At 40.7% G+C, this 11099-nt stretch overlaps 1 long non-coding RNA gene across 2 annotated transcripts; it reads left to right on the top strand.

The window, feature by feature from the left end:
- The first annotated feature begins 6296 nt into the window (after positions 1–6296).
- LOC123374870 lies at positions 6297–8890 on the top strand. 2 transcript variants are annotated; one of them, XR_006581228.1, is made up of 3 exons: positions 6297–6378; positions 7616–7727; positions 8392–8890. It is a non-coding gene; the product is annotated as an uncharacterized LOC123374870 (long non-coding RNA). The 2 variants fall into 2 exon arrangements; XR_006581229.1 differs by having other exon boundaries at positions 8310–8890.
- The last annotated feature ends 2209 nt before the right edge of the window (positions 8891–11099 follow it).

Here is an 11099-nt window from a genome sequence, read left to right as displayed (position 1 = left end):
TCTCCCTTTTATTATGTCCTTTCTTCCCTCTTGGCTTTGCCCACCCACCCCCACTTCAGAGTCAGGTGAGCATTACCTCATCTCAGTTCCAAACTAACCAAACGAAGGGGGATGACTCCCTCCAGAGTCCAACAGATTCTTTTGTTGCTGCCTAGGCCAGCACCTTCAGTTCCTGTGAGGCTATGAGGTGTGAACTGCCTCTCTGCTCTTGGAGAGTTTTTTCTTGGGCTTATTTTAAGCCTCATAACTACAAACATGAAATTATAACCTTACTACAACATTACCGTAAAAACAATGTTCAGTGCATCATGAGCATTCTGAAGACACCCGACATGACAAACTTTGCATTGGATATCACACAATCATTTTACAAGGATGAACATGAGGGTGATGGTACAGAGCAGGGGTAGACAACCTATGGCACAGGTGCCGAAGGTGGCACACGAGCTGATTTTCAGTGGCACTCACACTGCCTGGGTCCTGGTGAGGGGGCTCTGCATTTTAATTTAATTTTAAATGAAGCTTCGTAAACATTTTAAAAACCCTATTTACTTTACATACAACAATAGTTTAGTTATATATTATAGACTTAGAGAAAGAGACCTTCTAAAAATGTTAAAATGGATTACTGGCACGCGAAACCTTAAATCAGGGTGAATAAATGAAGACTCGGCACCACACACCACTTCTGAAAGGTTGCTGACCCCTGGTACAGAGCGTCACAGTGGGGAGGAACAGTTGTGGTGTTTGAGATGAGTTGAAAGAAGCTCGGAGAGAAAGAGGGGAGAGATGTGTATTTTAAGTATTTATAAAGCTCTTACTTTTTTAGTCCTAAGGCACAGCAGTAGAAGTGGACTGCTAATGTCCTCTCCTATATAGCAGCCACCATAGAATACATCCCTTCAGCACTGGAAGCAGTAGGATATTTTAGGTTTTAATGGTTAGCCCTTCATTAAATTAATCTTTCCCCTCCATATATTGTATTTCAGAGATAAAATCCACTTACATCTTTTAGTATCTGTCAAATAACCCTCATCTACTTCTCTCATCCTTTTTAGCTAAATATAGTATGATTTAGATGAGACAGCCCCACTTTTTACTTCCTGATAAAGCTTAGTGAAGACTACTATACACAAAATAATTCTTCTACATTAAGTACCAGCAAAATATGTGGTTGGCTTATGGAGTTTGTTTTTCCTGTTGTAGAACTTTCATAATGTAATTTTGAGCAATGTTAGTGAAAATGCACAGCCCAATCTTAGCAGGAACTTGAACAGCCAGATGGAATGCCAGATGACTAGGAGAGTCATTCCAATGCAAAAATGCTTCCTGATTTGAGGGAAGAAATATTCCATGATGATGATTCTGATTATTTGTGGGGGTTGTCAACTCTGACAGCATCTGTGCCAGCAGATCTCTGTTGAATCTACTACAATGGTAATCAACTGAAAGGCTTTACTTCACACTGGGGGTAGGGAAGGACAGCTCTGTGGCTTCTGGAAGCCTTGCGAGGTATTTTAGTCTTCTTTATATAATGCTTTATGGAGTATTTTAATCCATTAGAGTTGTAACAAATAAGACTAATCTCTGACTGGTAAAGTAAGGCAATTCTGACTTGTGACAAGGGATGTAAAACTCATTTTGTGCAATTCCAAATCCATTCAAACATCATGGGTTCAGGAGTTCAACTTGAACATTATTGAATTTGCATTGCACTTAGAAGAGATTGTGAAAAAGGAGAGTTTCATTTAATTATTGAACAATCACTAGGAAAAACATAAAACTAAATTACTGGGGATGTATTACAAACAAACTAAATTTGCAATCAATGCATATTGAAAAGATAAGTTGAGAGATCTGAACAGTCTCAGAAAGATCCATGAAATGTATTCATCCCAAGTTGTAAGTAATATACAAACATGTACGTAATTAATGCTGTGTAATAAGTTAATTTGTTCCATTGCCAAAGCACAAGATGTCATTATTTCTGAAATAGAAGTATAACCTTTGCATAATCCATCTGAAAAGATCAACTCCTGAGGCCATTCTGAAGAAGGGACAAGTTTTGAGTCTGGCTTCTCAGAATTAACTGAAGAGGAGTCTGTAAAATGTGTCTCATAACTGGCATCAGTTTAAACATTCAAACAAAATAAGAAATCAAGAAAAATGAGACACAGGCAGCATATTGGTTTTATGATTTTTGTCATCTGTTAATGGTCACAATTATCTTTTCTATAAAATCCACAAAGTGATCATCTGCTTACACTTACACTCTAACAATCCTCCATCTGGCCTCATCTCCTACTGTGTGACAAGAGGCGTCCTCTAGCTGTCAACCTCAGTATGAAAGAAATGTCAGGGTTTCTTTCAAGCCAAATCAATTCCTCTCTCCTTCTTCATGGCCCCCTTAAACAACAACACACAAAACAAGGATCTTAGCACAGCACATTGAAAGGGAAAAAAACATGAAATTGATATTACCCCCTTAGCTTCAATGAATCACCTGATGTTAAAAAAAACCCACAACCACACACAACCTCCCAAAGACAAAGCTATACTAGAGGCAGCTCTCAGCTATAATCTCTTCACAGAATGGGCAATATGCACAGTCCATGGATGTATTTTATGAAAACAGTGTGAAAGTGTACACTTAAGGTGTGAGAATAATGCACTGGTTGATAATGATGGTGGATGTAAGAGAAAAACAAAAATCATGAGATTTTGGCTTTCAGATCACTCACAGATAACTGCAACAGGATTTATCCCTAAGATAGGTCACCTATCATGTGTGTTAACTTCAGGTGGTGTTAGCTGTTTTCTCAGAGAAATTTCAGCTATTCCCCCTCCCACATCCTACTCCTAACCCCGTTGTGCATTGGAACAATGGTAATGAGGAGAAAAAAAGCTTTTCCATCAGAACTGGAATGACATTTACAACAGGAGCTGGACACAATAGCAAACAAAAAACCTACCCTGTGAGACCTTCCCATAGCCCACAAAGGCAGAAGACTCCATGGAGTCCACTACAGACTTTATTGTACAGATCTGATTATACCTGGGAACAGGGGCGGCTCTATAAATTACGCCGCCCTTCCCCGGTCCCGGCGGGTGTCTGCGGCGGGTGCGCTGGTTCGCGGCTCCGGTGGAGCATCCGCAGGCATGCCTGCGGGAGCTCCGTCTGAGCCGCGGGACCAGCGCGCCCGCCGCAGTCATGCCTGTGGGAGCTCAAGCGGAGCCGCGGGAAGAGGGGACCCTCCGCAGTCATGCCTGTGGCAGGTCCGCTCGTCCCAGGCTCCGGTGAACCTCCCGCAGGCATGACTGCGGAAGGTCCGCCGGAGCCAAATGCCGCCCTGCCCCGACAATGCGCTGGGGTCTGGACCCGGCCCTGCCTGGGAAGCGCTTACCAATAGACATTCCTGTAGTTGGTACTATAGAAACCCTTACAATCTTAAAAATATTCTTCTGGTTAGCGGCCTGCTGCATGATGTGTCAAGGGCTGTTGAAGCAGACTGTACTTTTAATAACTTTGCTCATCGATCTGATGCAAAATAGATTGTTTGGGCTTTTTTAGATTCCAAATGATAATGTGATGGAATGGATATGGGTGTGTGACTGGACCTCTTCTGGGCTCAGGACAAACTACCACTGGTTGTCCAGTCAAGTGTGAGGAGACAAAGATTTCTTTTAGCTCTTGGCTCATTTAGGAGGACACCGCCTGCAAGAGGCTTACTCAGTACCAGCTGTTAAATCACTGTGACAAATCAAACAAAATCTCACATCAGGCCTACCATTTCTCAGTGAGGCTATAGCAGAGAGCAGTCCCATCAAGCCATCTTTCTGTCCATCCATTCCTTCATTTTTCGTTCATCTCTCTCTCAGAGTGAGAGCTGGAAATCTGGTGGTCTACTTGATCAGCCCCCTAATGAGCTGTGCTCATCTTTTTAGACCCCTCCTTCTAAGCCTGCAGTTGTATCATTGTGGAGCTGATTAAGCCTACAGCAGCTCATTAACCCTAAGTCTCCTGGCTAGGGTGGGGTTAGCAGACCCCCCTCACAGGGTATAAATATCTTTAGACAAAGAAGCATCAATACTCACTTAAGCAAACTGGAATCTAAACATTTAATCAAAAATAAGCTAATGAAAGAATGGCAAGAACTGTGGGCACATGAAATGAAGGGGAAAAAATTCTCCGAAAGTATGCCCAAAAGTTGAATCTAAGGCCCTGTAAGGAAGAATGAAGTGGTTCTAGTCAGAATTTTAATAGGTCATTGTGGATTAAACAGAAATCTATTTCTAACAGACATAAGGATATACTATGGAAAACATGTAAAGTCCAGGAAATGATAGATCATCTCTTTTGAAATTGTAAATACTATACCAGTGAAAGGAAATATTAATATTAAAAACCCAGAAGCCTTAGAGTAACAACATTTTATTTGCAACACCTATCAAGAATGTGAGGAAAATGGGACCCAGTTAAAAACGGTAATACACCATGCTCTAAGAATACTGGCTAAAGGTAACAGACCGTAGGTCATAACCTATCTACAAAACCCAGTAAATGGCAGGCACAGACTCAGGAAGTGCGTCGGCTGTGCCACGAAACCCAAGAAGAAGCTATACCCTATTGCTTAGTTAAAGGAAAGTTTGGAAAGCCATGACAGCAATAATATAATTAAACTCTTTGGGCACTGATGAACTATGTATAATCAGTAAAGTCTGGAATACCTAGTAAGAGAAATGCCTGCTGTTCGAATGCTATTTTATTGCCAGTAGAGGCATTTTCACATTTTTAGATGTGGCAGCTGGATAGGAATTTAACCAGATCCCCAGAGGATTAGATGTACTTTCTTGTCTAGCAATGAAACCACAGGTAGTAATGAACCTGATATACATTTCAACTAGTAGCATGATGGTTTTTCCCACCACTGGGATTTAATTGCATTTGCCAGTGGATTTAAAAGCAATAGGGAAAAAAACCCTGCTTATAGTTCATAAAAAGAAAATAGCAGCATTGTGAAACCATGGTTGTTTTTTGGGGGGAAAACATGCATTTAAACTGAGACCAATTATAGAAACACTATAGAAGCTCAACTCAGTTACTGAAATTTAGAGCTAATTATCAATGCAAAGAGTGTCTTGACTTTTTCAGTACTAGAGAACAGTACTGCAGAGAATGAAAGTGATACTAGAATCACAAACTGATTAAATGTACCAAAACAGGATATGGAAAAATAATCTGCTAATATCATCTGTTAATCTCCAAAGAATCAGACAAGCAATCCATCAAAGGGATTTTATTAAAGTAGTCAGCTTCACTTGATCCTAGAAGATTAAGGTGTTAACATGCACTTAATACTTTAATGAGGGCATACTTACACCCTAATTACTATTTGTTGTGACATCTAAAAGACACATTTGGAAAATCGCTTTGGCATTGTGAGAGAAAGTCCTCCATGGAATTGGTCTAAATTACCCAAAAGAACACCTGTCTCCCTCTGATGATGATGATCTAGACAGCTACATTCCTTCGACACTAGGAAACTGTCATCCTGGAGGGTGAAACTTGTGTAAGCAAGAGACACAGCTCTCCCAAAGGCTAGCCTAAGGCTATGAAACTCCCTTCCAGAGGAGATTAGAATGAGCACAAGTGTAAAACCTACTCCAAATTCAATCTAGCCAAATCAGAAATAGCAGCAGAGAGGAAACTCAACTTTGAAACAGTCTGCCAGTTTCAGTGCAGGGCTGGAGGACAGAGAATGCACTTATCCCCTTTCTGTCTCCCTGACTAAGTGGTCCAGCTGTCACTCAGCCAGACAGACCCCACCCTTGAGGCATGGATGTCAGGGAAGGTACTACACACCTACATGATTTCCTGTCATAGTGGCCTGTGCCTGGGCAACTAAGATGCCCTGGCTGTAGAGCCCAGAAAGCCCACTGAGCTGCACATGTTGTCTGCATTGAAGAGTGCCAGAGTCACAAAAGCAGGAAGAGATTGCAATATTGTGATTGATGGCAGCAGTGCACCTGTTGGAGAGTCAGTCCACTCCCTTTCCTTTTGTATTAGCAGCTTTACCACTTACTGCAGAGTCAAGTAAAAAGCTTTCCCTAAAGAAACAAGCAGCAATATATTTGCAGTCTCATCTGAATCACAAGCATTGTTTTTATTAAGTCATTTAACTCTCCCCTCATGCAGCCATTACATTTAATTGCCCTTTTACCCAAATTTTTCTTTGCTTTGCTGAGCCTACTTCCACAGCCATGCTCACTTGCTAACTTTGCTTCTCACATAGAGCCTCTGCATCTGTTCTTCCTGGAGAGGACTGACTCCCCTTCTGTGGCTTGAGGCAACAGTGGCAGCATTGTTAATCATAGGAGGTAAGACAATCACTCTACAAAATTCCCCTTGGTTTTGAACCTGCCCCTGACTATTCATGAAAGTGAGGGTCCGGTGATTAAATGGCCAATCTTAGTCTTTAAAACCCAGAGAACTATTGTTTGCTTTGTTATGCTTATGGTCCCAGGTTTCTTGTGTGGTGGGGGGGGAAGAGGGTCTCATGTTCCTTATCTGCCCTGGCCTTCACCCCCTCCAGCTATTTTATTCCATTCAGGACTGGATTTCTTCCTTTTCCTCTAAGGGTATGGCTACACTTACGGTTTGCAGCGCTGGTAGTTTGCAGCGCTGGTCATCCAGCTGTGTAGGAGCAGCGCTGGTGTGTGGCCACACTCACAGCTACCAGCACTGGTGTGTGGCCACATTTGGAGCATTTGCAGCGCTGTTGGGAGTGCTGCATTATGGGCAGCTATCCCAGCATTCAAGTGCACCAACGTGCTTTTCAAAAGAGGGGGGTGGAGGGGGGTGTACTGTGACAGGGAGCGGGGAAGATAGAGAGTGTGGATTTTTGGAGCCAACACTGTGTGTTAGCTTCCTGGATTGGAAAAATCACAAAATGTTCATGAGCCCTTAGTCTTAACTCTAATTGCAAACAGCCTGCCTCCAACACGGACTCCCCCCCTGTTTCACTCACTCCCTGTGGTGTACTGTGACAGGGAACGGGGAAGAGAGAGATTGGAAAAATCACAAAATGTTTGCGAACCCTAACAGCCTGCATCCAACACTGTTTCCCCTGCCTCTCATTTGATCGTTCACAGCCAGGTACAGATAGCTTCTGTTTGCTGTGATCAGTGTTTGTTTTTATAGATAAGCAGTTCAAACGGAGCTCGGCGATCGGCTCCGTTCTGTTTCATTCACTCTCCCTGCCTGATTTGATTGTTTACAGCCAGGTACAGAACGGAGCTCCGATCGGAGCTCGTTCACAACAAAACAAAGAGAGGCTGCATAATAAAACAAAGAGAGTAATTTATAAAAGCATTCTGGGATACACCTTATTCCCTGGAGGCCAATCACAGCGCTGGTGTGTGGCCACACTTGATGACCAGCGCTGCAGAACCAGCGCTGGAATCCTTATTCCCCATGCCGAGTGAGGTATACGGCCAGCGCTGCAGCCAGGGAGTTGCAGCGCTGGAAGTGCCCTGCAGGTGTGGCCACTTACTAATTGCAGCACTGGTGGAGGCTTTCCAGCGCTGCAAATCGCCAGTGTAGCCATACCCTAAGTCTTTTCCAAGGACAGAGGTCTGCTTCACAATCCCCAGTTATATTTCCTTTGGTGATGTGGGAGGAATGAATCTCTCTAGGAGTTCCCTGGGAGCTGTGGCTATCATTTAAGGTACAGGATAATTTTGGTGGTGGTGGCTGTGGTTATTGAAAAGTATGTTAACACGATAAACTATCACTTTAACTTTCAGGGTTTGTTTCCTTGTATTTCTTGCTGATATGTGTGTGTGGGGGGGGAGGGGAACGACTCTGTAGGAAAGTATATATTTTGGGCCTAGCAGCAGTCAGTGAGGAGACAGGGAAACTATAGTAAGGTGGGGGTAAATTGTGCCTTTCTGTTTTAAGGAGCAGCCTGATTTCTCTCTCAAGGGTAGGAGTCCTTGATTGTTTTAATTCTGAATTCTGAGATATAATGTAGTTTTGCATTACAAACTTCCAGCAAAGGTATTTTTGTTTTTTATCTAACCTCTGTGTGTATGTTATGAACATAACAGCGGTGGTGGCAATGAGACACAGCTGTGCATTTCCCCCTCTCCCTGTTGTCCTAGGGCTGCTGCCATTACAAGCAGCTGCATGTTCTTTAAGCTGCTATGGATGCACCAAGCAGTCTTGCCCTTTTACTGTAAAACAGGAAAAGAAGAGAGATTCTGGCCCAGGAACCTAAATAGACAAAGTTTCATTGTATTTTTTTAAGTGCTGCAGTCCTGGAGCTGAAATATCTCTTAGTAGCAGTTATCAAAAAGAAAGCCACTGAAACCCAAATATATTCCCAAAAGGAAAGAAGAAAGGAACAAACAAGATGCTCAGATGAGAAATAAATAAAAAGAGAAAATCCAAAAGCAGAAAGGGAGAGGAACAACAGAGCACAATTGTTGCTTGTAGGCATCTAGAGGCAGAACTTCCTTGGGCATTCTACTAAAGCAACAAGGACCCAGGACTGTATCACAACAACTTTGTGGGTTGTAAGAGTAACTTCAGCTCTCTAATGAGAATAGGTGGATAAACTTGTCTGAGAAACTGTGATGTGTGCACCACTCTACCCATTTTCTCCTGATTTTATAAGCTGATGGAGTGAGATAATGTCTTCCACAAGTTTCTCAATCATTCCCACCCACAAAAAGTAGGTGAAGGCCTTCTTTAAGCTTAGCCTTTGTGACAGGCTGAGTGAAATGAACATTAATAGAAATTTCTTATTGTAAACCCCATGAAAATAAGTGAAATTGGAAAATATGTTAATTTATGGAGATGAATGACTGCAGAGAAAAACCTAATAAAAATATGCAGATAATTGTAATAAAACGGTATCTAACCGTAATCAAGATGCTGACTGAGACTCAGTTCAAATAAGACAGAAGAGATACTGGTGGGTTGGGGAACTATTTTTTTTTTAAATGTATATTTTAGCCAATTGTGTAAAATGAATAATGTTTGAAAAAGACAAATATAGCATATCTGTTATAAAGAAGGTTAAGAACGGTGGTTTTGTTCACTGCTGTCCTGTAGTACAGCACCCAAGATGGAAGAAAGTGATAGAAAGAATCCTCATAGGCAGCGTATCATTTCCACATTTATCTTCTTATTCTTTAATTTCATATTCTCTATCTTCCACTGATTTTAGTTTGACAAACTGCTGTCTTTGAATCTATGGTGGATTAGGGTTGATTTTATAGATGTGAACATACATAAGTTGTTTCATTGTGGGAAACTTTCATTAAGGCATACTATTGCCGAATGACCTAGGTAAGAACGGAAAAATAACTCAGCAATAACTGTTCCAATTTCCTTTACATCTCTTAATTTGAGAGGTAGCTAACATGTATTAATGTGACCTGAGCTCATCCCAAAGAGTTTGTTTATGGATACAGCGCAATGGTGATAGTCTTTTTCATTATTAAAGTCTCTCATAGTGATTCTTGCCTGAGGGAGAACACCAAGACATCATGGAATCAGTCCAGCTCATGGGGCGTTAAATGACACTGTCAAATCCTAGGCATAATATATTTGATTAGAAAGATAAGGGCAAAAGCTGTTTACGAATAACTCAGACATCCATTTAACTCCTCTTATGCAAGCTTCTGAGTGAACCATACAAAATAAATAGACCAAATTAAAAAAAAATTATAAAAAGCTAAGTAAAATAAGTTCAGTTTCTATTAGCTTTTAGAATACCTAAGATATCAAAGGCTTCAGAATAGCAGCCTTGTTAGTCTGTATCCGCAAAAAGAACAGGAGTACTTGTGGCACCTTAGAAACTAACAAATTTATTTGAGCATAAGCTTTCATGGGCTACAGCTCACTTCATCGGATGCATAGACTGGAACATACAGCAAGAAGATATTTATACATAACAGAGAACGTGAAAAGGTGGAAGTAGCCATGCCAACTGTAAGAGGCCAATCAATTGAGATGAGCTATTATCAGCAGGAGAAAAAAATAAACTTTTGAAGTGATAATCAAGATGACCCACAGAAGGTATGAGGATACTTAACATGGGGAAATAGATTAAATTAGTGTAATGGCCCAACCATTCCCAGTCTTTGTTCAAACCTAAGTTAATTGTATCTAATTTGCATATTAATTCAAGTTCAGCAGTCTCTCTTTGGAGTCTGTTTTTGAAGTTTTTTTGTTGTAAAATTGTTACCTTCAAGTCTGTCACTGAGTGGTTAAGTTTCAGTACATGAGAGACAAGATTTCATTACCAAAGAACAAATGCATAATTCAAACCATAAGATATCTGCATTTATATACATAGAGAAAAACAAACATATTGGCCCTGGAAAATCAAGGGAAACAAAGGAATAATATTTGAGTAAGATGATACGTATGTTAGAGAGCCAGAATTATTAAAAATATCCTAGGTATTAAGAATGTCTCCCATAGTACAAATATCTTTTGAATATTTTACCCTACCAATGCCATGTAACTATGATTTTTTTTTTGAAATCTCATGTTTTAAATTGATTTTTTTAAAATATAAAGTGTACATATTTATTATTTCATGGTTGGTACATATTAGTTCCACACATTTTGCAGGTTAGGGTGAGCGGTACTGAAATACTGTCTGAAATATTTACAGGAATTTATGAATATTGTATGATACATTTATGTAAATATTATAATTTAGTGTTTAAGTTATTCAAATTCATAGGCTACAGATGTTATGCTATTGGTTAGACCTTCATTTTGTGAAAGGAGTAATGTGAAAATACTGTCCTATCAATGTGCGGCCTTATTCAGGTCACATCCATACAAATGCCTCAGACCATTACTCAACACTGAAGACAAGATGAACTTTGAGAATCCCTGGCAATGGACAGTGATGCTTTCATTCCCTTTTTCTGCACATCAAATGATACTGCTATCACCACATACTGTGAACATGCAGGATGTTCATGGCCCTCTGAAGCCATTATTATATAAATGCTGGTAAACTGAAATTGGCTTCTCAAGCCTGCCCCAGATCATCTGGAGCAATGTGGAAGAA

This window comes from Mauremys mutica, chromosome 7, assembly GCF_020497125.1.
Source record: "Mauremys mutica isolate MM-2020 ecotype Southern chromosome 7, ASM2049712v1, whole genome shotgun sequence".
Classification (NCBI taxonomy): Eukaryota; Metazoa; Chordata; order Testudines; family Geoemydidae; genus Mauremys; species Mauremys mutica.
Note: the sequence above shows the minus strand (reverse complement) of the source record. Positions and strands in the feature narration are given on the sequence as shown.